The sequence below is a fragment of the Lynx rufus genome, unplaced genomic scaffold, assembly GCF_022079265.1.
Source record: "Lynx rufus isolate CCGP_SWC_20201006 ecotype Redwood Valley unplaced genomic scaffold, mLynRuf1.p SCAF_1, whole genome shotgun sequence".
In the NCBI taxonomy this organism is placed as follows: domain Eukaryota; kingdom Metazoa; phylum Chordata; class Mammalia; order Carnivora; family Felidae; genus Lynx; species Lynx rufus.
The window spans coordinates 66,741,733-66,762,084 of record NW_025814823.1 but is presented as its reverse complement, the minus strand read 5'-3'; the positions used below and the strand labels follow the sequence as shown (position 1 = coordinate 66,762,084).

The following is a 20,352-nucleotide window of genomic DNA, read 5'->3' as shown; positions in this document are numbered from 1 at the left end:
TGTGCTTCCCTTGTGGAAGGGGGTGCAAGAGGCAGCAGTTTGATTTCGTCACTGCTCTTCTAAGAATTTCCTGAAATGGCAAGTCCTGAATCTTCATAGGGTTTATCTTCCACCCTCCAGGCTGCACATGAATTAGCAACGCCACCAGTGTGCTACCTGCTCCTGCTAATTCTGCCTGATCAGCAGGACGCCATCAGTTTAATAGATGCATGTGACATTCCACAGGACGGTCAGAAGGTCCAAGTCTCTTCAGAGAGTGGAACCAGTAACAGAGCCCCGAGGCAAAACTCTAAATGCACCTGGTTTCTGATATTCTTTTTTGATTGAGATAGAAAAAACATATTCACCGGATCAATGGCTGGATGCCATGTTCCAGGGACCGTAGAATCTGTTCTAGCAAAAGAGATGCCACATGGGCCCAGCAGCTGCTGTGGGAGCCACTACTTGACTGAGCTGTCAGTTGTCCGCAGCCATTTTTTCCAGAATCCACCCAGACTGGTGAATTCAATGGAGAATTGATGGGGACCCAGCCCGGTTTCCTGAAATCCTTCAGGGTGACACTCACCTTCACGGTCTCCTCCAAGTTGCGATTTTGTTTTTGATCTGCTGTCTCTGCGAGAGAAGGAGTTGGAGCTGTTTGGAAAAACCTGGGACCCTGACACTTGGGAAGGGAATATCTGGGTAGATACCCATAAAGATTTTGACTCTTCTTTTAACTATTAAGTTTTGAGTTTGGTTTCAGGCTTTTTCTGTTCTCCTGGTTTAAGGACTAAGACCCTCACGCTTAGTTGTCAGTGTTGGTTAACTGCCCTCAGCTTTTCATCACGCTCTGTGGGGCATCCATGTGACTCACTAACAACCAATCAATTCCATTGTCCTCATATGACGTGTTCCCTGAACTTCGCAAATGCCTGAATTATTGTGAGTTTTAGCATTTGGGTTGCCACCTTGTACGAGGGACGCTCTGTGACCCATGCCCCACTCAGGGTGGTATTGTCTTGACCGGCCAGGCGGACAGTGCGGTGATCTGTTCCCAAACCTAACCTCCCACCTGCTTGCTTGGACCATCGGCCTCCGTTGGATCCCCGGGAAAGGGGTGATGGAGACAGAGGTAGGGGTGCAGGCACTTTATGGTGAGGGGGGATGCTTGTGAAAGGTGTGCAAGGGAGGATGTGCAGGAGGAACCCTCGGGCTGCAGCGCAGGTCGGACAGCTGTGAAAAGAAAGGGGAGACGAAGGCGTGGGGAGACAGCCTCAGCCCGCGATGCAGATCTGCCCAAACACCAGGCGACTGGACAGGGAGCTCCAGAGCAAGCACAGCGTGTGGGAGGAGGTCTCGAACCGGGCAGAAATGCGGGTTGCCCCGTTGTGGTCGGTCATGGGCTGCAGGCTGCTCAGAGACAACTGAGATGGATCCCGAAGGCTCTGCAGGCATAGGCTGTCAGCATAGCTGACTTGGCAGCTTGCGTGTCAAGCTCCATCTTGAAGGGAAATCCAAGTGGTGAGACCTCCAGCGCTGCTACTGGGCTGTTTGCCCTGAGGAGGGTCCTGGGGCTTATCTGCTCCCGACACAGACTTTCACTCAAACTGCTTGCTTTTACTCCAGGGCCTTGCCCTCCCCCACCTCCCCTGGGCCCACCTTCCATAGCTCCTCGAGCTGTGGGGGCCTTTTGTGAGGTCAACCAGCCCAACCCAGATGTTCTGAGAGAACTTTTTGCAGATGACATTTGAGTTGTGATTTGTTTTAAAGGATGACCCACAGTCAGCAGAGGAAACTGAGGCAGAAGGGCCAGACCAGCGAAAGCACCAAGCTGTAAATGATACTGTGTGTTCGTGGAATACGGGTCAGGTCCTCTGCGTTACTCTAGCACAGACATTCTCGTGTGTCTCCAGTCTGTTAGGGAAACGCAAATAAAAGCTATATTGCGATGCCACTTCCTACCTATTAGGATGGCTGTTAGTTTAAAAGGCAAAAAATAATAAATGTTGGCAAGGAAGTTGGAACCCTGGTGCATCACTGGTGGGAATGTGAAGTGATGTAGCCACTGCGGAAAACAGCATGGCGAGTCCTCAAGAAGTCAGACATAGAATTACCATGTGACCCAGCAATTCCACTTCTGGGTATATGGCCCTGAAAGAATTGAACGCCGGATCTCACACAGATACTTGTACGCCAACATTCGTAGCATTATCCACCGTAGCCAGAAGGTGGAAACAACCCCAATGTATACCTGCAGATATGAGTGGCTAAGTAAGATGAGGTAAACGTAAGACGTGGAATGGTATACAATTCCGCTTATATGAGGTAACTAAAAGGGGTAAATTCAGAGACACCGAAAGGAGGCTAGAGGTTTGCAAGGAGCTAAGGGAAGGGGATAAGAGGGTGTACTTGTTTAATGGCTCAGAGTTTCTGTTTGGAAGGTGAAAACGTTCTGAGAGTGCGTGATAGTCAGGGCTGCACAACACTGTGAATGCACTTAGTGCCATTGAATTGCACGCTTAAAAGTAGTTAAGAGGGTAAATGTTATCTTTGTTTATTTTGCCACAATAACAATTTTTTTTAAATGTGTCCCCCCAGACCGATAGCATCTTTAGAGCTGCCAGTTCCTGGGCCCCACCTCAGACTTAACAGAATCAGAAACTCTGGCGGGGCGCCCCCATGTTTGAGAACCACTGCTCTATAACATGAGAGAGTAAGTAAAGCTAGAGAGGGGTGTAGGGGCCTGGGCCAGGTCACCGAAGGCTTTGTGTGCTCTGAAAAAAAGTGCTTGGACCACATCCTGCCAGCAGAGAGCTAGCTCAGGATTTTAAGGAAGAAATTGACATTGTTAGATTTGTGGGATTAAACTATTTCCTGATTTCAAAAATAATATGTTCTCATTGCAGAAAGCATGGAAAACTAAATCAATAAAAAAAGACAATCACCCATGACCTGCCACTGGGAGATAACCCCTGTTGATATTTAGATTTCTTGGAGCATATATACACATTTTTAAAAATCCAATATGGGATCATAATGGAGACATACTGTTTTGGAGTCTGCTTTTTTTCCCCCACTAAGCAATATATCATGAATGTTTTTACATGTTATGAGATCTTTTGCCATTTTTATTGACTGCAGAATTACGTTTTTGATAGCTTATTCTGGCAACAGTATGGAAGATGAATTTGAGATTCTGGCAAGATTGAGCTCCTGCAGGGATCTGAGTCATGAAGCTGTTGCAATAAATCAGGCTGGTGATGATAAGGCCTAAAGCACAGCACTGGAACAGGTGGCGTCGAAGCAGACGTGAGAACTCTTTAGATCAAAAAATTTGATTGATTATGCATGGGAGGTGCGCTTTCTTGATGGGGGTGGTATTTTAAGGTTTTGAATGTTGAATTGTTAAGAGAATGGTAAATTATGTTTGGGAGATGTTGAACTGTAGAGATCCGTGGGATGTGCAAGCAGAGAGATCTAAGGCAAACTTACGAATCTAAAGCTTGAATCGGTGGGTGGGGTTCCAGATCGACAGGTTCATATTTAGGAGTTAAGTGGCTATTAAAACCCTGAGAGTGGATTAAACCTTCCCAAGGGAGAGCACACAAAATGGCAAGGTTGATGGTGGGCAGCATAATTTACAGACAAGCCATGAAGAACACCAACGTATAAGCTGTAGGCAGAGGAACCAAGGAGAAGATGAAAGAACGATTAGAAAAAAAAAAAAAAAAAGGTCAGCAGAGTGGAAGAGAACAGGAAAAGCTAACACCACAGAAACCAAACGGGTCGATGTTCAATAACAACCAGGTGGCCAGCTGAAGTTCAATAAGGCAAAGACTGTTAAAAGTGTCTGATCTGGCAATGTGCAGACAAATTTGCTAGTCGTTTTTAGTGGAGTGTGGGGGAGAAGAGCATCTGGATAAGAAAAATTGAATAGTGATTAGGGATCCAAGATTGGAGAATTGAAATGTAGCCCAGTTTTTCAAGGAGTTGAGAGTCAAGGAATGGCCAACCCTTTGGAGGATGCAGGGTCATGGAAGGTGTGCTTTAGAAATCTATTTGGTCTTTGTCCAGGGCTCCTGGCACAGCTCCTAGAACCCTAGGAATTTTCTGAGTGGTAGGAGTGTCTTTGTTTTTCATAATAAGCCCCTTCAGATCACAAGGGAGTTTATACTAATGAGGTGACTTAAGATGGGGCCCCATGATAGCCTCAGGATAGGGCTGGTCACCAGAAAGATCAAGGAATTAGGGAATGGGGTCACTTAGCGCCGCCCACTGACCTGGCAAGGGGAGAAGGTCCTGAGGATCGAGTGCAATAAAAACTCTTGAACCAGGAGATTTGTCAAACTTCCACGTTGGTGATCGCCTCTCCCTGGGGTGCACCAGTGGAGGGGGTGGGAGCTCTGTCCTCCTTATCCCATATCTTGCCCTGTATATCTCTTCCATCTGGCCGTTCCTGAGTTGTATGCTTAATGATAAGCTGGTAGATGCCAGTGAAGTGCTTCTCTGAGTTCTGAGAGCTATTCTGGCAAATTACCATGCCCCATAAGGGCGTCATGAGAACCTGCAATTTATAGGCAATTGATCAGAAGCAGAGGAAACAACCTGAACTTGCCAAGGGTATCTGAAGTCAGGCCAGTCTGGTGGGACTAAGCCCTCATCAAGATGGAGTCCTGTGGGATCTGATGGCGACTCTGGTTGGATAGCATCAGAATGGAATTGCATTGTTGGATGCCCAGCTGGTGTCCACAGAGAATTGGAGAAATGCTTGGTGTGGGGAAAAACCCATACATTTGGTGGCCGGAAGTGCAAGTGTGGTAATAACAGAGAGGAGAGGAGGCAATCTAGTTTTTCCTTCAGAAGGGTTTCCAGAAGCCGCCCTCTTTTGTTTTTAGCCTGGAAGGGACTTCTGTACTAATGTAAAGCAATGCCTGGGCAGCAGAGGAGGAAAGATTGATGATTCTCAGGGGCAGGATGTTCCTGGGGTGCAGCGTCTGACATGGGCACCACGGGCAAGACTAGCTTTGGGGTGGAATGGGACCAGGCCAGTTCACCTCATCCTCCTGGACCAATAAAGGCAGGAGGTGAGAAGATTTTGGATGTAGAGACTTTGGGGACAGAAGGTGAGGGAATTCAGCATGGCTACAAATTCTTCTTGAGAGTAAGGGGGGAAGCAACTGAGGAGAGAAGTGAGAGTTTTGATGAGTCTCAGAGCAACATGAAGGCACAGCCAAGTCAAGGCAGTGGATGTCTAGTGGCACCCGGTACAACGACTGGAATCACCGCCGCCTCGAGCATCCCTGTACACACCTATCTACACAGGTGCGCATGCTTCTGAAGGTCCAAAGCTCAGAAATGCCACTTCTGGGTCCAAAGGCACAGGAATCTGAGGTTGGAAAGGCACAGCCGAACCCGCCTGTGCTGTGGCCGGTCATGGGTATTAATAAACCCTTTGGTCTGGGCCGATTTGAAAGATGCAAACATTCTGTTGTTTTATTGCACTTCTGTAATCTTTAGCCAGCTTAAATCTCTGTGTGTGTGTTTATTGGCCACTTGTGTTCCTTTTTGTCTGATTTGACTGTTTATATTGTTGCTGGTGTTCCAACTGGGGTGTTTGAGGCAAATCTTTTTTAGTGACATGATTGAACATTAATTGGAGCATCTCCTTGAAGTCATCTCCCCTGACATGGGCTCCGGGGACCATCCAATCCTGCTTCCACCTAGAACCTCAGTCGGATGAGCCACGACGGTCTGTCTCATCACGCCCAAGGTGGCTTCACTCCTCTTCCTACTCAGTCTGGACCCACCATGGTCCAAACTGGTGTAAAGTCATTCCTAGTGATGAAGTTTTGGGGTGGTGGTGGGGTGGTCTGGAGCCGATGGCCAAAAAAGAATTCTTGGACGTCTTTGGTAGAAAAAGGTGATTTTACTAAAGCACGGGGACAGGACCCGTGGGCAGGAAGAGTTGCACTGCAAGTGCGGGGGGTGATGTTTTATGGAGTCCGGGGAGATACAGTCAAGGAGGAGTTTCCAAAGAGACTTTCACAAGCTAAAGATTTAACTGGAGGCCTAGCTACTGTCAGGCTAAGGTTGTTTTTCCCTCCAGTAAAGCATTAACATTAAGACAGTAGGGATTTCCTGGACTTTGGGCCATTGATGGGATTGCCTTTTTCTTGTAAACTGGCGGAGACTCTCATTTGTGTTTTTGTCCTTTCCTGTTTTGGGGTAGCCAGAGTGTCCAAGGAATATCATACATGTCCCACTCAGGGTGGGGTGGGGGTTGTTCACCTGTACTCTGCCCTCAGCTTGCCCCACACTCCCTCATCACTAGCACTCTTAATTTCACTGCTTGCTCTCTTGCTGTCTCATCCGTCCATTTATCTATTCATCCACTGCGTGTTATTGAACATCTACTGTGTTTTCGGCACTATCTCTAGTTAGCCCAACCTTGAATGAGCCTAACCTTTCTCCTTCTCTCATTCTACACCTATATTATAGGCTATCGCTGGAAAAAAAAATTCAAAGTTTTACATATTGGTACCACAAACTTAAATAGGTAGGAAAAACTGTAAGCAATGCCTTCATCTGTTCCTGGCCAGCTCCCTTTTACATGCTACAGGGAAGGGGCTCTCAATTTTGATCACACTGTAACATTACTGACCCTATTCTGCTCTCAGTCATTCTCAGCCCATTCTTCTGCTACTATTGTAGAAACAGGCAAAATGATGCAATGGTCACAGGGGCCTGGAGTTGTGTTTCCGGGGCCAGAGCAAAGGTGAAAACTGGCGCTCACCTTTGAACATTCTTGACTCACCTTGGAGGAGATGTGCTCAAGCTCACAAAATCCTAGAGATCTAGGGGCACCTGGGTGGCTCAGTCGGTTAAGCGTCCAACTTCGGCTCGGGTCACGATCTCGCGGTCTGTGGGTTTGAGCCATCGGGCTCTGGACTGATGGCTCAGAGCCTGGAGCCTGCTTCCGGTTCTGTGTCTCCCTCTCTCTCTGCCCCTTCCCCGTTCATGCTCTGTCTTTCACTGTCTCAAAAATAAATAACAACGTTAAAAAAAATTTTAAAAAAATCCTAGAGATCTAGATACATCACTCCTATGAATTTCCTTCCGCCATTCATTCCGCGATTGAGGACATTCCGGAAGAGGATCAGCCCAGGGGAGTGCCAGGACAACCATGTCCAGACAGACTTCCTTCTGGGCTGTCACCTGCTTGGAGGGACTGAGCAAGGAATCAGCCACATGGAATCATACTGCTGGTGAATTCTTAAGGAAGCATAAACCCACCTTTCTAAATCTGGGATGGAGGGCTACCGTGTCCCAGTATCATTTTGTTAGCCTCCCACTGGGCATGAATCAAGTGAGTACCATGGTTAGTTGTAACGCTGTCCTGACCTGTTTCTCGGCTTTGGACACTGCCTTTGATCCATCAAAACAGGCAACTAAAAATGAGCAGCTGCAGCATCTGCGCAGGATAAACATGAAACACCACCAAGCTTATGAGAGCCCCCAGCACTTCAAGTTCAAAGTTCAAGTTCAAAGTTCCAGTTCACCATTTCCTGCTTCTGTGATCTTTCGCACATTTCAACTGGGGCTCAATATCCCCCTTTGTAAAATGGAAATAGTAGTTATTGTGAATTTTAAAGCTTTCTTTATTTATCTTGAGAGAGAGAGAGAGACAGAGACAGAGCGAGTGGGGGAGAGGCAGAGAGAGAGGGAGAGAGGGAGAATCTCAGGGGGGCTCTGCACTGTCAACGCAGAACCCAGTGTGGGGCTCCAAGTCATGGACCATGAGATCATGACCTGAGCCAAGATCAAGAATTGGATGCTTAACTGACTGAGCCACCCAGGTGCCCCTATTATGAATTTTAAGGATATTGCATGTAAAACACTCAGCTAGTGCCTAGTACATAAATTAAAAGTAATTTATTCTTATTTCACAGGAAAAAAAACAGAGAAAACAAGAGTCTCTGTTCCCTAAACAAAAAAAATTTTTCCTTGCCTCCTGTCTGGTCTACCTTCTCTGTTTACCAAGAAACCTGAGACAGTGTCCCCACTCAGTGTTCCATGTGTTCACCTCTGGATCTCCTGACTTGTGCCCCATTACTTTCTGAGTCTGTTTTCACCATCCTCACTCAGCCTCCTAAATAAGAAACCAAAGGCCAATTTTCTTCCTCGTTACCTGGCAGCTCGTGTCCCCATCTTGCTTATCATTTCCCTCCTCTCACCCCTTTGCTGCTTCTTATTCTTCTGCCCATTGCCTAACCTGACATTTTGGGCTGGATAAGTCTTAGTTGTGAGGAGATATCATGCGCATTGTAGAAGGCTTAATAGCATCCCTGACCTCTTGTCTCCCATCCCCACGCCCCCCCGCCCCGGTTGCGACAACCAAAAATGCCTCCAGACATTGCCAACTGTACCCTGGTGAGCAAAATTATCCCTAGTTGGGAACCACTGCCCCTAGTGATGGTGTTCCCAGAATTCCTTCCTCGGCCTCCTTACTCACATCCCTTCTGTGTGTGGTCTCATTCATTCCTGTTGCCTCAACTGCCATGCTCATGGCGACCATGATACCCACCTTTCATTTTCCCAGCACCTGCCTTTTTTTCCTGGGTTATAGGCTCAGAGTGCCTATTGCTTCCTTGGTCCACCCATCTGGATTCTAGAAGATACCTCAACTTTTACAGGTACAGGAAGGAACTCCCCTCCTCCACAGCCCTGGATTAGTTGGCCCCATGTTTGCAGTCTTCACAAAAGCTATCACCATCCACCCTATCCAAAGCCACCAACTGTGACACCACCGTTGACTGTCTCTCACTGTCCCTTTCTATAGTCACTAAATCCTAAAGATTCCTCCTTGACCATCTCTGAAATCTGGTGTCTCTTCTAGAGCTCCCACTATCACTGCCTTATAACACTTGTTACATCCTCCCCTCTGGTTTCCCTGCTTCCAGACCCACTCAGACCTTTCCTTCATACATCCCCGGACTTGCATTTTTATAAATCAAACCACTTCCTGGTATAGAAATATGCTCTAGTTCCCTGATGCTCAGTGCTTCAAATTCCAAAGGGTTATGCATACACGGGCGAGCTCTCCCTCCTTCCTGGCAGCTCCGTCCGGGCTGTCCTCGCACTTGCCACCTAGTGCCCCAAGGCACCAACTTGGCCTCGCCAGAAGATGCTGAGGTTCTCTCCTTTATACCACATCGCTCTGTATTCAAACGATTCACAAGTTTATGGGTTTGTGCGCCCCACCAGACCTGTTGCTCCTGGGAGTGTAATCATCTCTGTATCCCACCGCCTGGACCCTCGGCATCTCTATGGTCTGTGGGGTTTTAATGGAGCAGGGTCTTTGTCATGTCTCTTGGTCTCTCAGTTTCTCTCTGCCTCTCTTTCCATCCATCCATCCATCTCCCTCTTCTGCTCTCTGCCCCCCACTCCAGGCAGAGCCCCTTGCTTTTTCTTACACCACTGACCACTTAATGCTCACTTTTTCCTTGAACCTCGCACTTCAAGAGTTAAACCGTTTTGCAAGTTTTGCACTGGCTACTGATTTCACTTACATTCTGTTGCTGTTTAGGACTGATCTTTAACCCTCACTTTGGTTCTTCACGGTAGAAACATATCTTTTGCGAAAATTAATAAAAGGAAACCTCATTTAGAATGGAATCAGAGGGCCGGCAGGGGGACCTCTCATGCCCAGCACTGGTGTTGTTGTTGTTGTTCTTCTTCTTCTTCTTCTTCTTCTTCTTCTTCTTCTTCTTCTAAATGTTTATTTTGAGAGAGAGCGAGAGAGCACAAACATGGTGCACACACACACATGCAAATGGGAGGGGGGCAGAGAGAGGGGGAGACCGAGAATCCCAAGCAGTCCCTGCACTCTCAGCACAGAGCCCGATCTCAGGAACTGTGAGATCATGACCAGAGCTGAAATCAAGAGTCATAGGCTTAACCAACTAAGCCACCCAGGCGCCCTACTCAGCACTAGTTTTCAATGACAGACCCAATAAGAACAGAGGGACCTTGTTAGTCCATATACCTTACTATCCCAGCAGCAGGAAGGGAGTTTTCTCTATCCCTCCCCTCCTGCAAAAGCCCAATGAGAGTCACAGCTCAGCCAACGAGAAGCTCCTATACTTCAAACTCCTGGTTTATTCCAATGGGCTTACAGTTTATAACAGCCCCTCCCAGCCTCCCCTCTTTCCTCTATAAAAGCGGTCTCTCTGTTCTCCAGAATTGCCTATGGTTTTGCCTCAGCAGGTTTCTTTCCCTGCTTTTCCCAATGAACCCATTTTTGCTGGTAAAATAACTGGCAATTTTATTTTTAAGGTTACATTTTGAATAATTGCTCTTTGATCTTTTCTTAGCTTTAATAGTATTTCTAATACTCTTGTGTTTATAGCTAAACTCATTATGTTCTAATTGACACACTCTTAAAAAGATGAGTTTTACCCAATGGTGGAAAACTTTCTATTTTACCAATGTAATCTTTCCATCCTAACTGCAGAGAGTGGGAAGCCCCCTTTTCATCATCTTGACTTAATTAGGTCAGTTTTAAGAAGCGAAAGAAATAATTCTAATTCATGGTCTCCCTCCCTTGGCTCTAAACTGATGGAAAACCCTTCAATCAAATATCTAATGGCAGTTCTACACTTTGCTTAGTCCCTCATCTATTGACTTGGAGTGAAAATCTCACTTAATGAAGATAGCTGTGAGCATTAACTATAGAGTTAGGAGAGGAGACAAAGCACATTTTCAGGTTAAAATGCTGAGTAAAATTTACGGAGTGGGGGGATAGTAAATAAAATAGGCCAAATAAGCCCTTGAGAAATGTCATTCTATTTCCAGAAAATTTTAAAAGTTTGGTTAATGGTTCTGGAGTTCTGACCTTCACATTCTTTCTTTCTTTTTTTTTTCTTTCTTTTTTTTTTTTAATAGAATAAGCTTAGGTGAAAATATAAAGCAATTTTCTTTGCCCAGAAAAAAGCCTCCAATATACAATGTTCCTTTTAGGCATTTGCATGTTACATATCAAGGGAAAACTCCATGTGCTAACGTTTAGAAAATACACATTTCCCTTAAATTAATCTGCTACTTTGCAGGTATTCCTTTTGCCTTGGTAATGTTCTAAATAAGTATGCTACCTCCGACTTACTCAAATATTTCAACTGTCATAAAAAAAGAATGGTGAACCACACAGCTAAAATTAAATCAGTTTAAAATTCTCAGGAGTTGAAATTATGGTTGCTTAAGTTAATGGACTAATCAAACCATAGTTTTAGATGATGTTTCCGCAATATTCTAATTACTGCAATCTGATTTTCTTTAGTCATTGTGAAGGTCAAAACTGAAAGCCTGATTCAAAAAGGAAATTAAAAGTTAAGAATAAAAGACAAGGAAGACATTTTTATCCCCAACATATGTCATGATAGATTATTAAGTTGACCTTGTAAAGCTAAAGAAAAGATTTTGCTGTAAATCACATTGGAGTTGACTCTAAGATACGGAAACTGCATTCCACATTTTCTTGAAACAATATAATTTTCTTTAATTGTGTTATGTTTCTTTAAGAAAGGTGATTTGTTCTATATTAAATAAACAAAAAATAACATCTATGCATGTTTTGGTTTTTATACCTTTGTAAGGCTTTCATGTGAGTAAAAGCAGAAGTAAGGGGAAAAATCCTTTGTCAGACCATATATACTGATTTGGTGATTCCAAAAATATAGTCCTTGTATACACAGAACAAACCTTAGCAACAGATGGACAAAGGGGCTACTTAGACTGACTATGGATTTTGGCAAAAGCTTCTCTAGTCTTACAAAATATATCTCTAAGTCACATTCTGACACTGAAAATTCCATTAATAAGGAACAAAACTCTTCAATCTTTGGTGAAAAATAGCATTGTATTTAGAAATTTCTAGGATCTGTAAGATAAGACTAATATTCATCTTTTTAAAACTGTTTATTATGAAAAATTTTGGACAGGGGCGCCTGGGTGGCGCAGTCGGTTAAGCGTCCGACTTCAGCCAGGTCACGATCTCGCGGTCCGTGAGTTCGAGCCCCGCGTCAGGCTCTGGGCTGATGGCTCAGAGCCTGGAGCCTGTTTCCGATTCTGTGTCTCCCTCTCTCTCTGCCCCTCCCCCGTTCATGCTCTGTCTCTCTCTGTCCCAAAAAAAAATAAATAAACGTTGGGAAAAAAAATTAAAAAAAAAAATTTTGGACATATAGAAAATATAGAAAAAGTGAAAGAAATATTTCTCCTCCTGCCTTCAACAACTGTCCACACTTTGCTATATTGATTTTATTTGTGTGTGTGTGTGTGTGTGTTAACACATTAGAAAGTAAGTGAGACATCATGATGCTTTAACCCCAAATACTTCAGCATAAATCTCCAAAAAGAAACCATAGCATTTTCCTACATAATGGCAATATATCATTTCACACCTAAGAAAATTAATAGTTATTTCTTAATATACATATTTAAATTTCTCCATGTTTCTCTAAGAATTAACAGAATATGCACCCTCCCCCCAAATGCGCCACTTAGGCATACATAAGGATTATTTTGAGCTGAAGGCAATTAAGAAGCAGAGACAAGAAAACTCTGCCTTCCCCCTGTTTGCCTAAAAGCCGGCATAAATTGGAAAAGATGCCCCCCTCCCTTCTTACCAGGAAGGACAGAAGGTAATCACCAAAGACGACAGTACATCCTGATCAGCCCACACATGGCGCCAGAGGAATCTATGTAACAAACTTTACTAACTGAACTTACCTGCCATCAGTTTCCCATACATTTACCTTCCCACAATTTGCTGCCCTAGAAACTTGATCTTTTCTCTTTGTCTTGTCACTACTCTACAAATTTATTTTTCGTTTGCTAAGATGCTGTGTAAGCCCAGGTTCTCACCGTCCCCCTGAGTTACTCATCACTGGGTACTCTCACGTGTGTGCCCACACAACGTGCAGGTTAATAAGCCCCTGTTTGCCTTTCTCTTGTTAATCTGTCTTTTATTCTTCTAATCTCTAGGGCAAAATTCGGTGCTGAGTGAGGTCAAGAAGACCATGTGCCTCAAAACCTAATGTCCCCAAAGTACGTGTGGGTCGTAGATTTAAACAAACCACAATGTTTTGATAAAGCTGGTTTGATATGGGACAAGCACAGTGCAGTGTGACAGCTCTGGCCTGGAATGAGTTGTAGTCTTAGCTCTGCCACCAAATAACTGTGAGATACTGGCAATCATTAACCGCTTTCATTGACTGACACATGGGGTAGAGGCCATTGTCCCAGCCGATCTGAGGTCGTTCTGTAAATATTACAGAAACACCGATGGGATTGAATGTCAGAAGTTACTTCTTGTGGAGACGAGGAACAACACTTTGATTTTATTTCTGGCATTCCTTATGGGGCAAGCAGGGAGGCATCAGTCATACCCCCTTATCCAATCATTCAATCCTTGCTCAGAGGACAACATGCACAGTCCGAAGAGGGCACTTCTGTCTGGTGAGACAGGTTCCTTCCTGCCCGTCCAGGAGGATTTGTACACTGGACTGTGAATGGGAAAACACCAAGCACGAGTGATGCAGAGAAGCCACAGCCCCTTCTAAATCACATGCAGCTCTATGTGTTGGGGAAACCTGGGTGTAGCCAACTTTTCCTCTTGCTAATGATGGGAGAAGGCCGGCTATCTGAGAGGTGGGATCTGACGTCAGGACCCCACTTTCTGCCCTGTAATTTAGGACAGCCCTGGAAATGTGCCCAGAGAGCTCCAACTGCTGGACAGAGGAGAGCCGATCTGCTCATTTTATACCACAATCTTGTGTATCTTCACTGGCACAAAGGAACAGACTGATTTATTTCTTGTGTCTGTTTTGTTTTGTTTATTTTTTGTTTAAATTATCAGAGGACTTAAGAAACTCCTGTGCTAAGTTTATTTTGTCTTATTTCTTTGGGTGAATAATCAGGCTTTACCCCTCAATTGCTGGATAGGTGTGGAGTGGGGAGATGGGGTAGGGATGCTGGTCCCCTTCATCAAGAAAGAGAGGCAAGCAATTAAGCTGACAGCACTTAAAAATCACCCATGTCTCTGAAACTCAAGCTCTAGAATCCAAGTTTTCTGGCCTTGAGGGCATTGTGCAAAATCCACATGGTTAGTTAGGCATTTGTTTGATGGATGTGGGAGGATTGGATTAGAACATATGAAAAGCTTGGTAGGTTGTTCTTGAGTATAATTTACTTGATTGTTTTTGGCCTGGTAAGTACACCCAGAGGCTTTATACTGATGTATGTGATTCAACAAAAACAAAAAACAATAAGGTCTTTATAGACTTGTGGTTTAATGGCTTTAAATAAATTAACTTCTTTTGGATCAATTCAGCACACTGATGATATTTACAATCTATTAACTTTTTTACACTTCTCCCCCAAGTTGCCACTTTAATATATAACTTTGGAGAAATGGCTTTATATCCCTCAAGCAAAAGTATTACTTTCTATACACAGGAACTTCAAAATGCATAGACATGCCCATAAAAAAGCATCTACAAGAAAAAGCTGAGCCCTAACCCCAGATTCCAGTTTCAGATTTCGACTCTCATACCAATTTTTAACTGAAACAGGGACTTTCTTAAAAAAATATCCAGAGCATTTGGTGCAAACTAAAGAATATGCTCTACTGGTCCCCAGTCAGTTCAGCACCAGATTAATTGTGCAACTAGTATGGACTGAATTGTGTTTCTTCAGCCCCAGTTCATATGTTGAATCCCTTTTCCCCACTGTGACTGTATTTGGATATTTCCAAAGAAAGAACACGTGAGCATGCAGAGAGGGAAGGCTGACATCTGCAAGCCAGAAAGACAGCTCTCACCAGGACCCTATCCGGCTGCCACCTTGATCTTGGACTTCACAGCCTCCAAACTGTGAGAGAATACATTTCTGCACCCATCTATGGTGCTTTCTTGCGGCAGTCCAAGCGAAGCAAGACAGTAACCTTAACCAAATTATAATGTCTCTGGGCCTCAGTTTTCTGACACGTAACAATCTGTGGATCAGGTTAAATTAATCCCAAATTCTCTTCCATCCCTAGCATTCTGATCTGTGATTCTAACTGAAATTGTCTGGCTCCACAAGAGCACCACATTTGTATTAACAAAAAAAATTTTAATGGAGTTTTCCAATTTTCAGAATAGTTACAAAACGGTACAGAGAAGTGCCATATATCTCTAACTCAGATTCACCAACGTTTAATATTTTTCTCCATATACTTTTTCATATTCTCTCTCTGTATTTGTACACATATTATTTATTTATTTTGCTGAACCACTTGAGGGTAGATTGCAGATATACCTCTTTATCCCTTTAGAGTTCAGGATGTATTCTCTAAAAACATGCATATTTTCTTACCTATGGTTCCCAACTCAAGGAAATTTAACACTGATAATAACACTTCTATGTAATCTACAGCTCATGTTCCAATGGTTCGTCAATGGTTCTGTTAATATTTTCCCCTCCCAGCTGGGAATCCATCTGGGATCACCTACTGCTCCTTATCACACTGTTCTCATGTCTCCTTCTCCCCCTTCATCTGGAACAGTTCCTTTGGCTTGTCTTTCTTTTCATGAGTGTAAGAGTTTTGTAAAGAATACAGGCCATTTACTAGAATGACCTTTATTTTGGATTCGTTCAATGTTGCCTCATGATTAAGGTCAGGTTCTGCATTCCTGGTCGGACCACTATATAACGGATGTTGTATCCTTTCCAGAGAATCACATCAGGCAGCACGTGATATCTGAATGTCATTCATTGGTGATATTAATCTTTATGACTAGATCAAGGTGTTGTCCCATTTCTTCATTTATTTATATGGTTTCTATTTTTCTCTTTGCAACTATTATGCAATCTGTAGAGAGACACTTTGAGGCCATACAATGGTCCGACAGGCTTAGTAGCATCCACTCACGGTTCTTGACTGAGCCAGTCATTACTATGATGCTTAGAAAATGGTGACGTCCATTGCCACCACTCCATCCACTTTAATCAGTTCGCACAAGTCACTTACCTGTAAACCAGAACCCTCAGTCCCCTCCCCTCTACTATTGTACTCATGGATTTTTGTTTTATCCAAAAGGTAAATAATCTATTACTCTCCTTATTTATTTTGATGCTCTGATTGTATCAGATTTGGCCAGCGGGAGCCCCTTCAAACTGGCTCCTATGTCCTTTGGATACACTTCCATCTTTTTAACACTTTTGAGAAATGTTGATCCAAATCAGAGGCAAATCAAAATAAGTGCTATTTTTGTGTGTGTGTGCTGTGGGGCCCTAGGAACGAAGCTAAGGACACATTATCAACTGACAGGAGCTCAAAAATGTATTAGATGTTGTAACTATGTACAACATATTCTCTTTAGTTGTATTATTCTTAGGTTTTCCAGTTAGTTGTCGTAATTAGTTTTCATAGTTATCATAGGTAATGAGACTGGATTGCCAAAATCCTAGGGCTAATTTGGAAGACAGGACTGCAGCCTACACAAAGCTTCTTTTCAACATGGAGATTTCTTCAACATCTTATCTTCATTTGAATGCCAACATCTTTATCATTTGTCCCTTACTGTCATGGGTGTGCACAGGTTTACATTTCACATTAGCTCTTGGCACTTGGTCTCTGTGGAAGTTCTGACGGTTCTTCTCGCCTCTGCAATCTCGCTGAACAAAGCCAGATTTTCTCCCAAACTCGGTAATAATTGTCATTCCTGCTATCAACACTAAGGCACTAGGCTGGAGGTTTTCAAACTTTCATAATATTCTTAGTGTCGCAGTAATTTTTTCCAATGCTCCCATGACAGAAGAAATGCTGAACAGTTCCTTTTATTAAACATTCAGGCCCAAATAACTTAGTAAGTGTTTATGTCCACAAGCTTTGTAATTGTTTGGAAAAATTATATACAGAAGTTGAAAGAAAGTTGTAGGTTTATTTCATCTGTAAAGAGCCACCACTACTTACCTGTGGGGTGTGTGCACCTGTTGGGTAGGGCACAATTTCTCAAGCCTTGAAGCAGCTTGGACATAACCATTTTTATTTCCTTTAATGCATTTATTGTCACGGGCAATTGCTTTTTATCAGAACTGCTAAAAACCTAGCTTTGCAAAGTGATGATGTCACTGAAAGCGACGTCGACTGATCTATTGCTGAAACTATGAGTTATTGAGTAGCTTGTGCGGTGTCCCAAAGATGTCCAGTTATCACTGTGTTTCCCTCAAAAGTGTAAAATATCCCGCACTACAGTACTGCAGGGTGCTTTGCCGCACAGTTGGGAAACTGTGACACTAAGCCCTGGAAACTTCCAGTTCCCTTGGTAAAACAGCGACAACAAATACTGAGCCGATGTTAAAAATCGTGTCACTAATGGTGTAACCAGTAGAGTTCGTTATGTAGTACCAAGCTGTGGCCCTTTTGCACACTTGATAAATTGGGGGATCACATTGTTTATTTTTCCAGGTGCTGGAGACTTTTAAAGAGTGAAAGAGGTACTAACTAACCATGACAGGGTTCTGGGACAACAGGTGCAAACAAGGACTGTGCTGGGCAAGCCGAGCTGTGCGGCCACCCAGTTCATCCTGACATGCATCACAACACTTAACATTCTGAGATGCGCCTTCACTCAACAAATGATCACCGCTACAACGTAGTTTCCATGATCCTGTAATTGGCGGAAGGATCTTATCGCATGGCATGGTGAAAACGTGAAATTTGATGGTTGTGCTCTTCTCTGTCCTATCCTTTTTCCTCCATCTCCCCTTAGACGCTGGACCTTCTTTCTCCCCCCCCCCCAATCCCATCAACACTTACCTGCCACTTTCCTAGCCACCCAGGTTCAAGTCTTCACCTGCAATGTGCTGAAGAGAATGTGAAAGGTACCTACATTCATGGCACAAGAAAGCCTGTAAAAAATATTCTCTTTTCTCGTCTCTTTCTGTAGGATCTGCACCAGGCAGGTGCTCCGAATTTCTTCTTCTTCCACTCTAAGCCCCACAAAGCCCTCACAGATCAACGTCCAACCCCAAGGTCTTTTGAGTCTCTTTTTCCTCCTTAGCTACAAGGTCTTTTAAATCTCAAGCTCTTCTCTTAGCTGCATTCGACACAACAAAGGAACTCAGAAAGCGACTCTGCACCTTAGAGATTACAAACGCTTCCAATATTCAATCTTTCATCCTTTTTTTCTTTCACATTCGAATGCACTCATCCATGCATCTCTCAAGATTGCCTGCGAAGGTTCCACCTAATTTCAGAGCTCTAAAGGGCGGGCCAAAAGGGCGGTACGGTAATCATTAGGGCTTTTAGAAAATCACGAATTAATCGGAAAGAAAAAGTATATAAAAACAATAGGGATGTTTGGGCTTTGCAGAATGTCTGTGCCTGGCACGTAGCGGACGCCTCGGAAACATTTGTCTACGGGTGTAGAAGTAGCATTGATACTGGAAAATCGTCCCTAATGAGCTCGCCGAGCTCTTACGGAGCGCCCTCGATGTGCCAGGCAGACTCCGTGCAGAGTGGTGGTATGTTCCCGGGGCATTCGGAGGGTCGCAGGGAGGCTCAATCCTGCCTCCAGGCCCTTGTCCGCTCCTTCATCTCCGTGGTGACACACGTGTGCGATCACAGGCCGGCGCGGATCGGCGGGAAGGGTCTGCCTCGCGGGGCCAGGAGGCTCCCCGCGGACGGCGGGGACGAGCTGGGGGGACGAGCCCGCCCAGGGAGGCGCGGAGGAGCCGCGAGGCCCGGACCCCCGGACCGCGTCCCGGGCAGCTGGCGCTCCGGCGCGCTCGGCGGCCCCGCGGCTGATAATTGAGTCAGAAATGCCGGTTACGTTGAAGAAAGTAAGGTTTACGCGGCTTAGGCTGGTAAAGAGCAGAGCGGAGCTCTGACGCAAGCGTTTAAGTGACCGGGAAGGAACACTCTTCAGCAGTGACTGAGAACAGACGGAAGGGGCGGACGCAAATAGTTCAGTGATAGCCTACTTTAAAGAGAACTGAAGGGGCGCCGAAATAGCTCAGTTGGGAGAGCGTTAGACTGAAGATCTAAAGGTCCCTGGTTCGATCCCGGGTTTCGGCAGCGCTCTCTTTTTAGTCCCTAAAGGAATCAAATTTCCAACGAATCCCTTGCCCTGAGTAACCTGGTTCATTAATGCCAGCCCACTGGAGAACGAGGACTTGAAGGATAAGCGAGCGTGGAACGGAAACAGCCAATCTTAGCGTCCCCTACCCCGAGACGGCGGCCGCCACTTCCGGGGCGCCTTCCTGGCCGGCAGCCGAGGCTCTGCTGCGCATGCGCGATGCGGGGCCTGGCGGCAGGGCGGCCCAGCCCCACCCGAGTCCCGCAGCTCCCGGCGCCCGGCGCGCCACCGGTGACCCGAGGGTGCTGCTCCGAGAAAGCGCTCCGTCTGCCTCCCGGGGAATGAAAGACAACTTCACCTCAAGCTAAATTCCCCGAGTATCCCACTTGAAAAGCCAGACCCTGCTGTGCGCTCAAGTGGCCCCGGTCGGGCGTTGCCCGTAGGGGAACCGGGCGGCTCCGTATCTCCGGGTAGAGGCGCACTCAGGACCGCTCCGAGGGCATAACTCTGAGTTACTTGCCAAACGTGGAAGAGCGCGGCAGCATCACAGCTCTGTAAAATCGATCTTGCACCTGAGCAACTTTATTTCGAGTGTAGGCTAGTGGTTCTCAAAGTGTGGTCCCCGGAACAGCAGCAAGGGCTTCAAATGCCAATTCTGGGTCCCACCTCGGACCTACAGTATCAGAAACTGGTTTCCAGCTCTAGGTGTCTTAAGCAGCCCTGCGAGTGAGATTCGGAGGCAGCTAAAGTTTGAGGATCCACTTATCTAGAAATTCCTTTGTATTTCCAAAAGGGCCCTTTCCTAAGACTGTTTTTGTGAACAAACCTTTTCCTTTTGCTGCCTCTTACCTGCGAGTCTGAAATAAAACTTTGTCACGTGCTCGAAATACACCTTTTTCCGAGAGGTTTTGCTTTCACAGTGAGTGTGTGCGTTCCGGGTGTGATCAACTCTCCTAGCTACCCGGGGGAGCCCACTCCCCAGCGCTAATCTAGGTGGTGTGGCCAAAAAAAAAAAAAAAAAAAAAAAAAAGGAGGCCCAGCCCTCCCTCCGATTCTATGTTGTGTGGCTCCTGGGAGCTGAGCCAGGACCCAGGGGTAGCAGGCGAAGGATGTACATTTGAATTAAAGAAGGAAGAAATTTCAATTTGTTCAAGCCTCTAGAAAAGGAATGTGTAGTTCAGCAGGGTGGTGAGTTGCGAATCAGCACATGACAGACAGCTTGTGGGACTTATGTAGTGGTTCTTGCAGATCTTCT

General features: G+C 45.1%; 1 non-coding gene across 1 annotated transcript; it reads left to right on the top strand.

Moving 5' to 3' along the window:
* Nucleotides 1–19,023: 19,023 nt before the first annotated feature.
* TRNAF-GAA (transfer RNA phenylalanine (anticodon GAA)) lies at nucleotides 19,024–19,096 on the top strand. The gene has a single exon. It is a non-coding gene; the product is annotated as a tRNA-Phe (tRNA).
* The last annotated feature ends 1,256 nt before the right edge of the window (nucleotides 19,097–20,352 follow it).